At 37.0% G+C, this 16,855-nt stretch overlaps 1 protein-coding gene across 9 annotated transcripts in view; it reads right to left on the bottom strand.

Annotated features, from left to right (window-relative positions):
* Positions 1–16,855, bottom strand: part of FHIT (fragile histidine triad diadenosine triphosphatase) — a 620,602-nt gene that overhangs the window by 412,690 nt on the left and 191,057 nt on the right. Inside the window, exon 1 of one of the 9 annotated variants that reach the window (XM_010390179.2) lies at positions 5,319–5,337. The exons of the other annotated variants lie outside the window; for them this stretch is intronic. The gene's annotated coding sequence lies outside the window, so the exon portion shown is untranslated. Of the gene's footprint in view, positions 1–5,318; positions 5,338–16,855 lie in introns of those variants that run through there. 9 annotated transcript variants of the gene reach the window in all.

Below are 16,855 nucleotides of genomic sequence, written 5' to 3' on the forward strand. Positions count from 1 at the left end.
CAAACAGTGTGTGCACAAGGCTTCCCAATTCCCAGACTGGAATGACCACGCTAAGTCTGTTCCTCCAGAGATTTCCATTTTTCACATAAAGAGGAGGTCCGTGCCAGATAAACTAGAAACTGTACATAATTGGTTAAAGATGTTTCCTCTTTAATGATGGTAGCCTTTTTAATGCCCAGTAATAAGGAGGACAATTACACAGTAATGTTAGAAGATGAAAGAAATCAATTTCTGATTAAATTTCAGCCCAGTTTAACACAGTTTCTATTCTGACTATTCAGATGAAAAGTGTATTTACTCTTCTTCATATTGCAGATATACATTACATTGCCTATTTCATCTGCCTCATTTTCCTAATTGAATTCCCTTCAAGCTGCAGTTGTAGGTGGGAATGCTGCATTCCCTTCCCTGCAGCTGTAGGTGGGAATACAGTATTAAAGGCTAACAGCAAATAGACTAATTTTACAGCCACAACGGACCTAGATCTGTATAATAGGAAAAGGGGGAAAAAAAAATACACTGGCAATCTACATTATACCTTGAAAAATAAGAATGCTAAAATTAAGAAAAATCTTGAGATACACTGAAATATTTTCAAATATTTTTATAGATTTGTAAAATTTCAGTAGGCACATGGCATTTCCCCTGTCTATATAAATACTACTCATATATTAAATGTATTTTTGAGAGGAAATCTAAACACATCTCAGTTTTCAAGATTTATTCAGTTTTGGGTTAGGGGCTTTGGTTTGTGCTTCAGTTTTTAAACAGCATAAGATGTAGAATCATTTGTGTCAAATACACAGCAGAATTCTGAACAGAAGATAAGCTCTCTTCTGAATGGAAGATAAGTTCACCTAAAAACAGGTCCATAGGACATCAAGATGGGTGTCTGCTTGTTACATGTCATCTCTAGAATCAGAGACCTGGCAAACTGCTGGAAGTTTGCTGATCACAAGGAGTGATGGCAGCAGACCTTTAAGGTTCTCCTCCTACTGCCACAGACCTCCCTATTGGACGCTTAATGGAGATGGTGTTGGTACTCCAAAATGCCTCTTTTTTTTATTATACAATTATTCCTCCTTAGAACAAGGTGTTGAGATCAGCACCTGCTGGGAACCAAGCTCAAGGCTTTTGCTGAGAATCCCTTGAGCGCTGTTCTAGGAACGCTGCACATCTGGTTGTAATGGGAGAAGATGAGGTAATGCAAAATGGGCTGCTAACTCCAAATGTGTGTATTAAAGGAAACTACAATTACAATACCATTATTTCTCTGTGCTAATAGGAAGGACTGTTTTAGAACCAATCCCAGGAGTATTCTTAAATTTTAAAGTTTATTTTACCATATTAACATCACCTGTTCATGAATGTTTACAGTTCTGGTTCCAATACTCAATTTCACTGTAAAAACACTGCAAATTCATGTGGCAAAATAAAAACTTCTTCCTTTTAAAATTTTTCTTCCAAAAATACTATTTTTTTTTCATTCACCAAGATAAGAAAACTTGTGTTACACAAGTTACTACACACTGTAGTTAAGGGAACAAAGTACCTGTATCCTTAAATTCATATTTGGCATTGTTCCCTCTCAAAGATTTGGTTATGGGAAAAGTGAATTTTGCACCATATTCAAGAAGTGATGTACAATAAAGACCTGCCTTGCAGGCTACCTTCCCTCTTTTCATGCTTTGGAATTTTTTACTTATTCCCTCCTTTCACTGCCACTTTGTAAGGATGAAATCAACACAAGTCAGAATATTACTTATTTAACTCAAGCACCTAGCAATGAAAATCCTTGTTGCTAGAAACCAGGATTTGACATTTTCATCAAGGAATACCTAAAAACACTAATAAAAATAAGTGATTTTATTCTAAATTCACTTAGTTTTTCTACTAGCCCCATGTCCCTAGAACAGCTTTATCTGTCAGCACCCTTCACTCCCACCCTTGCACAAGATTTAACTACATATTTTGTGTTCTTACAGTTCCAGAAAATGGCCTCTAATTAAAAGCACCTCTCCCTTTCAGCGAGCCAAAACGTCACATGCTATGCTATTTTTGTTCTGAAAAAGCCAAGAAGTATTACAAAACTAGAAAAGGTGCACCTGGTATCTTTGACAGCCATAGCCTAGATTCTCTCCATGGGGTTGGTATTTAATGCTCTACACAAGGTTGAAGGGAAAAGCTTGTATGGATTATTTTCCATTTTCACCACCCACAGAAGCTACTGAACAGCAAGCCCATTAAATGTGATGCATGTAACCAATCCTGTGGTGTTGACAAGGACCAATTTGTCCCATCATAGACAGATTATGATGGACTCGAATTCACTACACGTGGCTTCCCCTGTTTAATCTAGCAGGGAAGAAAACATCGAAATTATTACTGTTTAAACATACAGCCATCTTCTTAGCATGGTCAATCAAGCTAAATTATCTACACTTAAAATGAAAATAGACTGTGGCCTGTTGCATAGCACCTAAGCACCTTCATGTGTGTGATGCCACAGCCATGCATCTGCAATCGCACAGCCTTTGCCTTGCAGCTCCGTTCCCTTTCACCTGAGCTGCAGCAGCATTTCCCAGCCCCTCTAGGACAGGATTTTCCATTCTGCTCTCACAGTCTCACCCCTGGAACTCCCAGTGTTGTTGTTATTGTGGGTTTTCCTAGGGCATGACTGTGACCACCATGAGAACTGCACCTCCCCCTGCCTGGCTGCGGCTTTTGGGTTGCACTTGTAGGCCCAAGGAGACTGCACAAAGCTCCCTGAGCGAGCAGTACCACCCCTGAGCACAGTACCAGGTATCATTGACAGCGTGATGAGCACTGACCTGAGGGAGCTCTGAGGTCCTGATGAAAACCAGACAGTTCCCAGTTGTACTGGGTCTGACTGGGACGGGCTTTTGTTCACAGGAGCAGTATGGTCCTGTGGTTTGGCTTTGCAACCAAACCAGCGCTGACAAGACACCAATATTTTGGCTATTGCTGAACAAGACTCTCTTTTTCCATTCTGCCCATCACCAGTGAGCTGATGTACATCTTCATCTTTGGCTCCTGACAGGAAAGCTGCATTGCCCCCAAACCTGTCTAAACATACTTCATGCAACCAGTCCAGCTGTCCCATCAACATATCTAAAGCAGAATATGCACAAAATTCAATCAAAGCACTGTAGCCTATTTAAAAGCTACAGGTCAAATACAATACTAGCATTGTCATTTTTTTGTGTACTAGCATACACATTTTCTTTTCAAAATTATCCATCTTCTGGCATTACACATCTTGTTTACTGCACCTGGTCAGGTAATGTGTGGATACACACAGGCAACACATACATAAGTCTGTCCTCAGTTTCCTCTTTCCCAATTTTCTTGTTCATCATCAAAACAGATTTTTAAAAGGCCTCTCCCCTGCTCCCAAAACCCTCACAACCACCCCAAAAAGCAACTCAAACTTCAGACACCCAGAACTTTGTTGACCAAGGATGATGCAGACCCCTAAAAGCAAGTGAGCAACCCTGTAGCAACATTGTATAGCAATTGCAACTTTGACAAGTTAATCAACAAATGCAGAATCAAGCTAGACATCAAAGGCGATATAACATCCATAAAACATGGAGAGGGCATAAATATTTTTAAATGATGTAGATGTAGTTGTCAAATTCATTTCTATAGCAAGTGTTTTGGAATACAAATTAGACCAACTTGTTTTTTTCTTATAATCAGGTAAAGAGTGCAAAGTTATAAACAATAAATGAAAAGGTTTGTAGAGGCAAAAGAGTTGTATAATACATTAAACTTGTAGAAAAATGAGATTTTAGAAGAGTCATGAAAGCTCTAAACAGGCTCAATATTCTTCAAGTGTCCACTGTGTGCCTCAGAAGATGACTCATACACCATTTAACCATGCTGAGAAAGTCATTCTGGCAGTGGCAGCCCCTGCTTGTCTCTGTGCTGAGGTAACAGCCCAACCTCAAATATGAGGATTTGTTTCCAAACATCACTTTTTTGTTGTTGTTGTTTTGACATCCTAGTTAGACTTGCAACTTTACTTTTTTAAAAAACCTTTTACGATGATGAGCATGAAATAAAATTGCTGTCTTGCATTATCCTGCAGTAGGTTTATGTCCATTTTATGTCAGAACACATGAACTCAACACAACATAACAGAAGTTATCTTTCAAACAGAATCCCAGTCCCAAGACTTGATCTAGAACTTCTCACCATCTTCTCTGCTCAAAAACTGTGCCCATTTTTCCTCATATTAGCAGAGATAGTTATCTAAGATTATACCTCCTTCTATCACCATCCAACAAAAAGGCAGGAATCCAAAGACAAGTCTGATAATTAAGAACAACTCAAAATCCATGTACTATGTCCTTGATTTTAAGGAGGATGTTTTGTGAAATGGGATAAAATCAACAGGTTCACTCCCAACAACTTCTACTGAAAGAACAAAATACATACAAAAACACATATATACAATAAAACAAATTATGTTCACAGATCCTTCTTTAGTGTTAATCTCCAGGGGGAGGGGGGCAGGGAGTAGGGGGAAGAAAAAAAGAAAAATGAAACAAAGAAACACACATTATATTTTCAATTTTTTAACAACTTGCATGCATCACAGCTATTATCCTGATGCATGGAGAACTCAGGGGTTTGATTTTGCCTCTGCAAGTCATTCTGATGAACAAGACCTTTAGTGTTGTAATAACTGCTGTGAGTAATGGAACAACCAATGGCTTTTATTAAGCAGGAACACTGAATAATATATTACCAACACTAAGATCAAGGCAAAATACATTTTTATCACAGAAAAATATTAATATCAATCGTGCCATTTTTTAAAGCAGAGAGGTGAAAGGGAGAAAATGAAAAAAATTAAGAAAATGCTTTACAGTATGCATTAAATGGCAGAAATTATACTGTGAAAGTGCTTTTTCCTACTGTGGCTACCTAGGGCTACATTACATGGTAGAGGAGCAATAAAAAATTGTGACATCTCTTGAGATACATAAGTGTAAGGAAAACTCTATCCCAGCAAAAGGAGGGATGTGGAAGGAAGGTCACTATAGAGACCAGCACACTGCACATTGAAACACTTGAGCTTAAGCTCATTCCTTTTGAAGCCACAGACTAAGAGAGATAACATGATGGAAAAACTAGGAATGTTCTTTTGCTGTACCCTTCAGTGGAAAAAAAAAGGTGGCTTTAAAAATGGGGAGTGAAGAAAAAGCTCTTGTGTTTTAGCTTTTTTTTATTATTATTACTTATATAGCAATACATAAAGTCACTTTATAGGCTTTAGAAATACTCACCAAGACTAAGCCTTCCCCTAAAGTGGATTCCTATTTCCTCGGAGTGAACACAATTTGGACATCTATAGTATTGGACAGCAGAGATGGAGCAAAGAGAGCTGCAGAAGACAAGTTGCGGGGAGTTAAGCGAAAAGATTCAAGGAGTAAAAAAGTCCATTGGGAAAAGAGAAAAATGGCTCTTCCCAAACTGTTATGGTGGTATAAACCAAAGCACAATCAGAGAGAGAGAGAGAGAGAGCACAGGGTGTGCTATGGCAAAAGGATGGTCCACACAACTCATGGCCAGCACAAGTCCAGACAAAAGGAAGTGTGGTATGAGCCAGAGATGTTGGATGATGAGTTTCCAGATACAGTCCAGAATTTTATAATTTCTTCACTGAGAAACCAGCCACATCACTTCCAAAAACCCTCCTGAATCAGTAAGCACTTTCAAAGATTTATTTCCTGTATTTTGTTTTTTTTGTCCTTTTGCCCAGAATTTCATACTGAATGCAAATTTATTATTATTAGACCATGGCTATTTGGTAATCCTATGAATTTGAATTTATTATATTTAGAGCAATTCCTGCAATACCTGAGTATCTCCACAAGTATTTCAGCTTGCTGAATTAATGAATGTAACACAAACATTCAGAGGGAAATGCAGACACCATACTTAGTCTAACAATTCCTTGGGCATATAGATGAAAATAGACATTTAATGAAATTTATTGTCAGATTTACATTTATATATAGCTAATAATACTAGATAGTAGGTTCTTTACATTTATGTACAGTGCATTTATGTTTATTTCTAGATGTTGAAATCTTTAAGACAAATCCCATTAGCTCTCATTTTATCATTTTATATATGTGCTTGCTCTCCAAAATAAAACCACTTAAACCAGGTTGTTCCACGAACACTGGAATTAATGAAGTCTCATTTCAAAGGATTTATGTCCACATCCTTTCCCCACCTCCTTTTGTCCCCCACAGAACAAGAGCCCTCTGCCATGGCCCTGAGCGTATCCCAGGCAGGTGATTCCAGCAGGGCTGTGGTTCACAGGGACATCCGTGTGGAGAGCTGCCAGCTCAGAGGTGCACACTGGCTGCTGCCAAGCACCTGGGGAGCAGCTGGGAGGAAAAAGATGCCCCCACCAGGCAAAGCAGGTCAAGGCCACTGACCAAAAATGGACTGTTACAACTGTAGAGTCTAATTACAGAACTACCACAGTACACATACGTATCTAATTATATATTTTCAAAAAGTGAAAGTGCTGCTCTAGTACTGAAATTTGATAGATATTTTTGAAAAAGCTTATACAATTATCACTGGAAAAATGCAACCTGGTGTGACTCGTTCTTACTATTTCTGGTTCATTTAAACTGGTTGAATTGTGAACTGCACGCAAAGAACCCTTTTCTAGTTTTAACTTTCCCTCTGTGCACGTTTTCCCTCTGATTTTCCCCAAATGCTCTCTCTGTACTTGACCATGTGTTTGGAAAATGGCAAATACCATTACTGCTTTCCTGTCACTTCCCTATCTTTCTCAAAGACACCTGCAGCAGAAATCAGAGCTTTCCGCATTTTTGTACAGAGCACTATGAGGTCCTTGCTCAACAAGGTAATGTTGAATGATAGCTGGGTTGCAAATCAACTGAAAGAATAAGCATATTTTGGAAAAGGAAACAGACACTCACTGTCAAACCAGCATTAAAGCATGGCAGAAACCTACTTACAGATTTTTGGTTAGATTAATTCTGAACACTAAGACTTAACTAAATTCAGGCAAATACAGGCAGTCTTATGTGATCTTTTTTGGGAGAAGTTTCATATTTGGTAGCAGAAAATAAAGTTATATTAAAATACAGCTATTTACAGAATATGACTCCTTTACATAAGATATTTTCTGCTGAGAGAAAGGGGCTTGCAATTCCTGTTATCTAATACATACAGGCATTAGATTTAGTCCAGTAGGATACTAAGCCTGAGAAGTTTGTGGTTACATTTTCACCTCAAGTTGCTCTTGAGGAATTTTTTCCCACTGTAGGCAGGTGCTCTTAACAAATTAATCACTAAAATCTATCAAACAGTTTTTTGGCTTCACTAGGTTACTTTCAGAATGAGGCCTTAAGACAACTCCAGCATCTCCTTTGATTGATTTGCACAAGTAAGAGAAGTCAAAGATGATCTTGTCAATATTCTTGAAGTCAAATTTCAAAATTACTGATGTAATAAAGTATTTTCTCCACTGTAATACTAGCAGCAGAAATACAGAGAAATCAAAACCAAAGGGGAAGATATTGTGGTAAAGAGCCTAAACCCACATTTTCAATATGCTGGCCTGCATCTTGCTTGGTAAAAAATTAAGGACTGCTTAGAAAAATTATATAAGCAGAGGAAAATTTTTAAGTGCTCACTATTGTTACAAGTGTATTATTTTAATTTTCGTATGCATGTATTAATTACACATTTAACTGTATCTGCACATCATTCTCCATGTTGCTTTTTACTTCATGATTGCCAAATATCCTGAAAAATATGCATTTTCCTCTATCTGTAACTACCATAAAATTCCTCATATTTTTTCATTTAGAAAACAATCTATATGATTGTTTTTTAACCTAGAACTGCATGAGTCACATAATCAAGCCATAAACCTAGCAAATAATTCTGTATGTTTTTGCTGTATTTCTGGATTTCTATGCTGCATCACTTCAGGCATCAACAAAAAATGTTTTAGTGTTCCTGCTTTTAACTTTTCAAGATTAAAAAACATTTTTGGTCACATGGTGGATTGGAATAACGGAAAGTATTATGTTCTCATTTTTCTGTAAACTTGCTAACAGTTTAAACAAGAATTGGGTGCCAGATGACAGTTCTGCAGCTAATTGGGGAACAAATTTTTGTATAATCTACTGGAAGGTCTTTGGAGCTCCTTGCCAGCCACGTTTTCTAATAAGATACTCATGAGTAATTAGAAATCTATAGACATGATTAAATCTTAATCTGCAATCTGCAGGATGAATGTTTAGGCCGAGGTATGGCAAACTGGCAGAGAACTCAACCAGGGACCCCTCTGCAGCTTCAAGAATTTGGCTGGCATTTGTCAAAGCTGAAGTTCTGATGTAGTTATGAATTCCTCCTCTGTACAGATAACTCATAAATTGGGCTGCTGGCTCAGTGCCACAGCCCTGCACCCATAGCCCTGACTGCCCCAGTACTAGCATATTATACAGAAAGTGGGCATAAATGGTTTATTTCCAATGAAAACTTTGGACTACCATTGCACTTCTTAAATAATGGATGTAATTTATTATTTAAAAGGTCATTTGCACAATACAGATGTACTACCCAAGCTACCCAGTAGGAAATTTTACTTAGTCAAGCACAGTTCTCACTAACTTTCATTTTTTCCTCAATAGCAAGCAGTTGTTCTGTTAGTAATGCCATAGCAATACCATAAAGCTCTGGGAATAGCTGGCTCTCAGCAGTCTAGAAATGGTTACAAGTCTAAACAAAACAGACTTTGAAACTACTGAAAAATTCATTTTCTTGTGTTGTTATAAGAGACGTTTTGGCTTCCCTGAGTGCACTTCATAGCCAAGAGAAAACTGTCCAACTTTATATACACAGGGTAGCCTTCCAGTTCCACAAAAGATATGAACTTGGCACAATACGAGGAATGTAGTCTAATAAGAAGTTAAATGTAGGTTAACATTAAAAAGGTGTTTAAAGCAAGGGGTTCTCTAACTATCAACATAATTCCAACGTACCAGCCACTGTTCTGGTACTTTTCTTGATGAATGCAAGAAATATTTCACTTCTCTAATCATTTTCAGCTAAAGATTTCAAAGAGCTTTGGGAAAATATATGGAAATACGTATCTAACAGATAAGAAAACAAAGCAGATATAGACTTTGAGAAGCACAAATTACCACAAAATAATATAATAAAATCTTTTTTCCTTGGTCAAATTTCTTCAACCAAAATTCTCAAAAATTAACTGAAAGACTCACAAATCGCTATGTTTAGCCTTGGTGCAAATCCATGCTGCTACTTTTAAAGGACTATGAAGAACTAAGGGCTTACCTTGAATTCTCTATGCTACTCCATAAGCAGTCAGCAGGCCCAAAACAAAAACTAGCATAAAATAAACTTCTGGTGGAGAAAATACAAGAAAAATCATGTAAATGTACTCAGTATACAAAATGTGGACACAACACATAAAAATCACCAATTAAAGTTTTCCTGAATAGAGGAACAGTATTTTGCTAGACTTGCTCACAAATCTTCTGGTATTTAGAATGTCTTCACAGAGGAAAAAAATCTGAATATACTATGAAAATAAATGAAGGTGCATTTGGAAAGATCCTGTTCATGCTTATCACAGAGAAGATGGTACCATCTTTGAGGCAATATGGTTTCTCAATTAATATTCATTCCCCAAATTAATTGGATCACGAATTCCAATATTCTCAATTAATCTTTCTCCATTGCAAAAATCAAATTATCAAATTGACAAGGATGAGAATTCAGATGGCTTGTGTAATGCCAATTTATGTGCAAGCATTAAAGAACAGTCTTTAATAGTAAAGTCATATTAGAGTTTTCAGGAAGCCCCAGTGCTTCATTTCTGCAGGTGATTCACTGAAGTTCTGCCTATTTCAAAAAAAGCTCCAATTTCCTATGTGATACTGCCCAAGGTATCAAATACAAAGTTTTCCTCGGCAATCAACAGTGCCACGTATATGTTCAGTTTGCAGCCCTGAGCTGCTGGGGAAATTATCCAGCCACAAGAAAAACATACCTAATGCTGAAGAAGCAAGTGGTGTTTTCCGAACACAGAACATCCTGTATGATCTGAAGGGTGCTAAAATCCAATCCCCTGTCTTAGAAATGTACATCCAAATTTGGTGAAACTTCCTGACCTTAATCTCTGTCAGTTCCCCATCTGTAAAACAGAGATAATACCACATCTCTCACTGGGGCTTTGTGTAGATTTAATTTAAAACCTGTGTAGCAAATGTGTGGCACTTGGATACAGTAATGATGAGCAGCACAGAAAAGCCTGCGAGGAAATTAATAATTCTGACGTCTGAGCAGGGTCTGAACAACGTGCTGTAAATAAGGCTTAGGGCCACATATCAAACACTGACGATACAAAAACATCTCAAATAGCTGCTCATTAATTGAGGACTGTCCATCTTGTGCACTGAGTAAGGAAGAAGTTTTCTGCAAAAATATTATGTGTCCTTACATAATTCTGATTACTTCATCAGAATGCATATGTGTAAGAGAAGTTGAATTTCTGTTGCAATGCCAGTCATAACAACTCTCTTCTCACAACCACTTGCTTTTGCATTCTTAATAATGTACTCTTCGTGAAGTTTGTACATGCAATGTTTATATAAAAAAGAATGAATGATGATCTCATTGTGAATCTCTGATTTCCATGCACAAGTGGTAATGAACAAATCTTGCTTTAAAAAATTTCATTAGTAAAATAAAACACCAAGCTTGCCAAGGCTTGGTAAATTCAGCAGGGCTTCCACTGAATTTCCTCTTCAGTTGCTTAGAATGATCCAAGTGTTACTTCTGTTCATACTGTGTATTGCCATAAGAAACTTGGGAAGGGAAAACATATCAGGGCACTATCCTTTCAATTTTAATCTAAGGCATTAAATTTTAATTCTCAACAATAACAGCAGCTGACCTGTTCCCACTGCTAGTTCCTGTGGAAGTAAATCAGGCAGAAATTTAGCTAGAAGTGCACTTGGGAATCACAGGGAAATAGCATCTCCCCAACACACTCTCCAGTGCCTTCTTCCTCATCCAAAAAAATCCCCTCTGCACTTGTAGGAGTAGGTGATGGTGCTTTTCTGGTGACAATCTCCTGCTCCAGACTGCATAAAAACACTCAAGGCAATGGGATACCACTGTGACTGCCCTGGGAGAGGACAGCTCTCCCAAAAAGAGCCCTACACAAACAGCTCTGCCACCTGAACAAGCCAGGAGACTCCAGGAACATAGACAGCTTCCAGTTCTGACTTCGTTCTACTGACATCTAAGTTGCTCCTTAAAAGCCAGAAGAGTTACCCAGAAATAGAAGATTGGACCCAGATCCTGCAAGTTTCAGCTCAAAAAGTTTTCTAGAACTCAAGTACTAAAATAGCATAATATGTTCAAATTAATTTTGTTAATACAAAATAATATGAAAAAGTCGATTTCCCAGAGGCCACTTGCACAAAGCCTTAAGAAAGTAATACTCCCATTTAATTAATATCATCTGTGTAATATCATCTATGTATGATCAGTGCTCTTAAACATCCCCAAGAGAAGTAAAACCTGTTATATTCCAGCTAAAATATATCTTCAGAGAATAATTAGCAGACGTTTTTTGTTCAAATCAACACCAAATTCATTATACTTTGTGAACAAATATTTCACAATATAACAAATATATAGGAATATGAAGCCAGAAGATTTTCTACCTAGCATATACCATCTTCTCAAAAAGGCAACAGAAAGCCAAGATCTTTTAAATATTTAATTAGGACTCAAATCAAATTTACATAGTGATATGTCACATTCTCAGCTAGTGACGGAGACAAACATCTCTGTGTGTTATCAGTACTTGCAAGGGTAGTGATTTATTTCACTTTGCTTACAGAAGGTCTCCAGAGATTTTCACACTGTTGTGCATCATTTCAGATGTTTCTTTTAGCTTTTTATTTAACTTGTTCATTGTTGAACATTACAGTTCCAACAGCAAAATATTTGGGACTTGATCAAAGTTTGAGATATGCCCTAAAATAATTGTATTTGTCTTTAGCAAATACTACATTTGAGTTTTGAACAAAACTGCTGATTGAGGCTGATGAAAATTACTCCAGCTTGAAATGAATTGACAGATGTGATACCTAGCAAGGGATTTCCCTGGAAATTTTCTAATTTTCTTTCACTAATTTAGAAAAGGTTTATTTAAAATCTGCTAGAACATACAAAAGTACAGAGTCACATAATATCCAGTTATATGAAGTTAAGGGGAAATGCAGCTGAGAAACCTAAGCTCTGGCCTCTTGAAATGGCAACGAAGCAATCCAGAAACCAGAAATCTTTTAAATCATCTAACATTTCCTAGCAAACGGAAAAGAAGAAAAACCAACAACCTATAATTTAATCACAGAACTAATAAAATGGACACACATTTCTCACTTTACTCCTTTAGAAAAAAGGAAAGGGAAAAATAATTCCAAAAAAGCTTTCTCACTTTTTCTCTCTATTGAAGAAGTACTTAATTGCCAAGAAACCTAATTTCAGTAAAGAGCAACAAGTACACAAGCACACAAACACTGCTACAAAAACACTATGGAAATCTTCATGTATTTCAAGGTTATGACTTGTAGAAGCTCTAAAATTTCACACACAGATGTTACTGCCTGCCAGTAAATTTGCCTTTTCCAATGACAAAGTGGTTGAAATCAAAAGCTTTCATCATTAATCATTAAAAAAAATTAAAAAGACAACATGGACAAAATAAAGAAATAAACAAAACCCCCTTATCTTCAAACTTGACTTAGCTAATTATTTTCTCTTTGTGACAGCAATATAAGCAGCTAAACTGTGTATTTTGCTCTTCTCCCAGCATTCGAAGATCAGAAAGTCAAATGTGAAGAGAGAAGGAGTAGCTAATTCTATTAGAACTCCTATGCAGTCTAGAAATGTTGGCTGGAAGGGAGATCTACCAGTGTCAACTCCAACCATGGGACAACAGTGTGACCGTGGCAAACACTTGATCATTTCACCCACGGCTTTGGCCAGCTGAATTTCCAGGGATGGACATTCGACAACCAATCCCAGATATAATATTGTCCAATATTGAGGGGTAAAAAAGTAGATTATGAATGAACTCTGAAGAAAAAAATCTTTAGGTTTCCGCCAAAAACATCACAAGCCTTAAAGGGCAGCAGGTGTTTATGTTAGATATGTATTACCCCCTTCTACTTGTTAGATGGAAAGGGAAATTAAACTGCTACACAGCAAAATGCTCCAGTTCCACGTGCAGCACGTATATTCCAAGCTGTGACTCACCTACATGTTAACCTTAAAGAATGAAATTTTGGGCCTTTCTCTTTTAAGGTGGAGGACTAATACTCTGTAATTCATTGTTTAACTAAAGAATGTATACCGGTTGCCATACCAATGGCTAATCTGTATTTGTACAGCTGAATATTTTACTCAAAATTATTACTTTTACAAAGGACTTTGATTTCCATCTCTTTAGAATGTACAGCACAGGATACTGCAGCTTCAGATTTGCTCAGGTGCAGCATCTCAGTTTGTACCTGTGCCCTGGACATTTGCGCTTTTAAAGCGGGCAAGGGGGCTTTGGGGGCTCCCTGCATTCCTGATAACAGCTATTCTGTGGAATTAGCAATTTGGGATGAGGAATCTCAGATGAAGAAGTCACATGATCTCACAAGAAGTTCCTGAAGCAATTGCACTCCTTGAGATGTGATTTCAAACTCAAACCAGTGTGGGGAGCAGCCACATTTCCCCGGTGAACACCTGTAGTTCTGTGCATGGGGTAAACAGTGCAATGACCCTGTTTTGGAGGAGATTCACCTTCTGGAAGGAGGGACCCTGCTTGTGCCTATCTTGTGCCTACTCAGGTGAGTAGTGACTTTTTTTACTGGGCAGGGTAATTTTTTTTATCCTGCAATTTCTACATGTCCATAGAGAACGGCTCGCTAAATTTGAAACAAAGGTTTTTATACAGAGAAGAAATATGTAAGACAAATTATTTGGAGCATCATACTCCATGGGAGAATTCTGAAGACAAATCAGAGCATATTATTAGTATGTCATTTATTTTATGCACATTTGGTGCACACATACATATATGCCTACACCCACTCAGCACAGGAAAACAAGGGAGTTGCATTGCAGGGTTTGTCATTATTTCTGTGTTGGAGAGGAACCTCAGTAAGCATGTTTCTCCAGGTATTTACAATGCCCTTTATTTTTCCCATACACTGGTATTCCCTATCCCTACTGAACAAACACACAGTCAAACATGACTGGCTACAGAGGAAACACGCCATGGCACCAGGAGGCAGAGCTTTTACTTTCTCAAGTTCAGAATGTAGAATTTACACACCCCAGAGCAGGATGATAGAGGAATCTGGACTGAGAAATCCCTTATTCCACAAATAGATCTTGCTAATACAGTAGCATATGAACGATCAGCTCTTCCCCAGAGGCCACTCTGTCCCCCAACAAAACCAAGGTATGGAATCTGACATGACAAAAACTGATTTCCCCAGATGAATTTCTTTTCCAAACACAAGTGAAGTATTATCTCAAATCAGCAATCAAACTGCAGCAGCAGTTTGCATTTAAAGATATTTAAAACTATTATACTGCAGTGCATATAATATGTAAACACTCAGGATAGCCTAAGTGTAATATGTATTTTCTTACAGTCCTTGAATGTCCTAGATGTAAGTATTGCCATATTTAATTTTTTCTGAATCAACACAGTTTTAAATTAATTTCTCATTTTATTTTGGTTTAATTTACTAAAGGCACAATCCAAAGCCTTTTCACAGGAAGGAAAAATTCCCATAACACTAGAATTGGCTTAAAATACCTTCTCAGAAATGGTACTTATCACACCAATATTGTAGATCCTGTCTTCTCTGTGGTTGATTAGTGCCTCTTCACTTACAGAAAGTTAATGTAGGTAAATTTTCCATAATTTGTTTTACTATTTGAAAGAATTTATAGTCTATTTGTCTATTTCATCAGTCAGTGGTATGGATCACCCAGACGTGAGACTCATATTTGATCCATATTTAACTGACTTCAATAACGTCAAGTTACCCAGACCTGAAGAGAAATAAAAAGTGCATTATAAATGGGTATGCCTAATCCACTCAAGAAACACTCAAGATTCATCCTATTGTTTCATATCAAAACAACAATACAAAACAATATGGAAACTGCAAAATTATTTCTTAAGTGCTGTATATACAGCACTCTGACATTTCTCTGATGAATAAAGTACATCTACTACTAATCCCCTTCTAATTTATTCCATTAACTCATTGTCTATTTGCACAATTTATTTGAACCACCTACTCAGGGCAAAGTGGGATTTCTGCAATCAAAGGTAACACTAAGATGATACAAGTTAATTTTATGGGTCCTCTGATTAACTTCCAGCAGTTTATATACTTTTTCACTGTTACAGTGAGCACATTTTCTGTTGCTTTATAGAAGAAAAGTGTTCATATACAAGAGCAAAACCAAACCAAAGCAAAATTTTTGCTTTTATAAGTATCAGTTGGGGAAAAAAAAATTCAAAAAAATGCTCTAAACCCAAAAACTTGCTATCCTCAAATGTTCCTTTGTATCAAGATGATTCAGGAACTGTTTCTTTTCAGGCAAATATTCAAGTGAGAAGGGAGAATAATAAAATGATTGTTAGTTTAAGCTTGGTAAACACAATCTGTGGATGGTACTGTTTCCATATCCAATCCATCAACTTCTACCTCAAAATCTCTATTCCAGATGAGAGCACTTGAACACTTTGTCTAACAGACATGTCTTCTCACAAATAAATTTCTAGACTTCCAGATTGATCTACCAGTCCTAGACTAAAAAAAAAGAAAGGAATGTGATAGCACAGTTCTTGGAAGAACATTTAGAACACATCACCATCTCGCCTTTGCTTCCCTCTTCTTCATATCTGTGAGTAAAGATCAAGGTGTACAAAATAGAACTCCCACAATGCAAGAGAACAAAGTGAAGTGACAGTAACCTAAGCAATCTTCAGTGGATTTTGCAATTATGGAAATCTGAATAAAAAAACCTTGTGAATTGTTCATTATAGAAGCCATGTGAGAAAAAGTGATTTGAAGTGATTTGGGTTTTATAAAGTTGGGCACTGTTTAAGAACAAGTTCCAAGCTCATGGATAGTCATAACTCAAACAGAAATTAGGTCATATTGATTAAAAAAACAAAACAAAACAACTAACATGATTTAGATGAGTAGTGAAAGGCAGATAATGAATGAAGAATGTAAAGCCATTCCCAGCGATGCATACGAGTCAGGACTAAGCAACTGCATAACTGATCAAGAAAAAACAAAAAATACTAAAAAATGAAGAGCAGATGACACTAAGAGACTTCATTAAGAACACAGATTTTATAACTGTGCTGTATATCTGCATGGTTTGTGGCAGAAGTATTAATAGAAATAGTAATACAGAAAAAAGACAAAAGTATTCACTAAGTATTAGTCTTCAGGAAAAAACTAGGTGATGCTGTTGCAGCGTGCTTTCTACAACAATTATTAGGGAGAGAAAATTAATTAACAGTTGCTGAAATAAAATAGATCTGGATAATTTGCATCCCAAAATTTTGAGACAGCTGGCCAAGCAGCAACAAGAGTGTCAAAAAGAGTTTACATTGCTAACCTTTAAAAAACAAACAAGCAAAACCAATATCCATAAACTGGGAAAGTCAGGAAAAATACTGGAATGGTTG

This window comes from Corvus cornix, chromosome 12 (genome assembly GCF_000738735.6).
Source record: "Corvus cornix cornix isolate S_Up_H32 chromosome 12, ASM73873v5, whole genome shotgun sequence".
Lineage (NCBI taxonomy): Eukaryota > Metazoa > Chordata > Aves > Passeriformes > Corvidae > Corvus > Corvus cornix.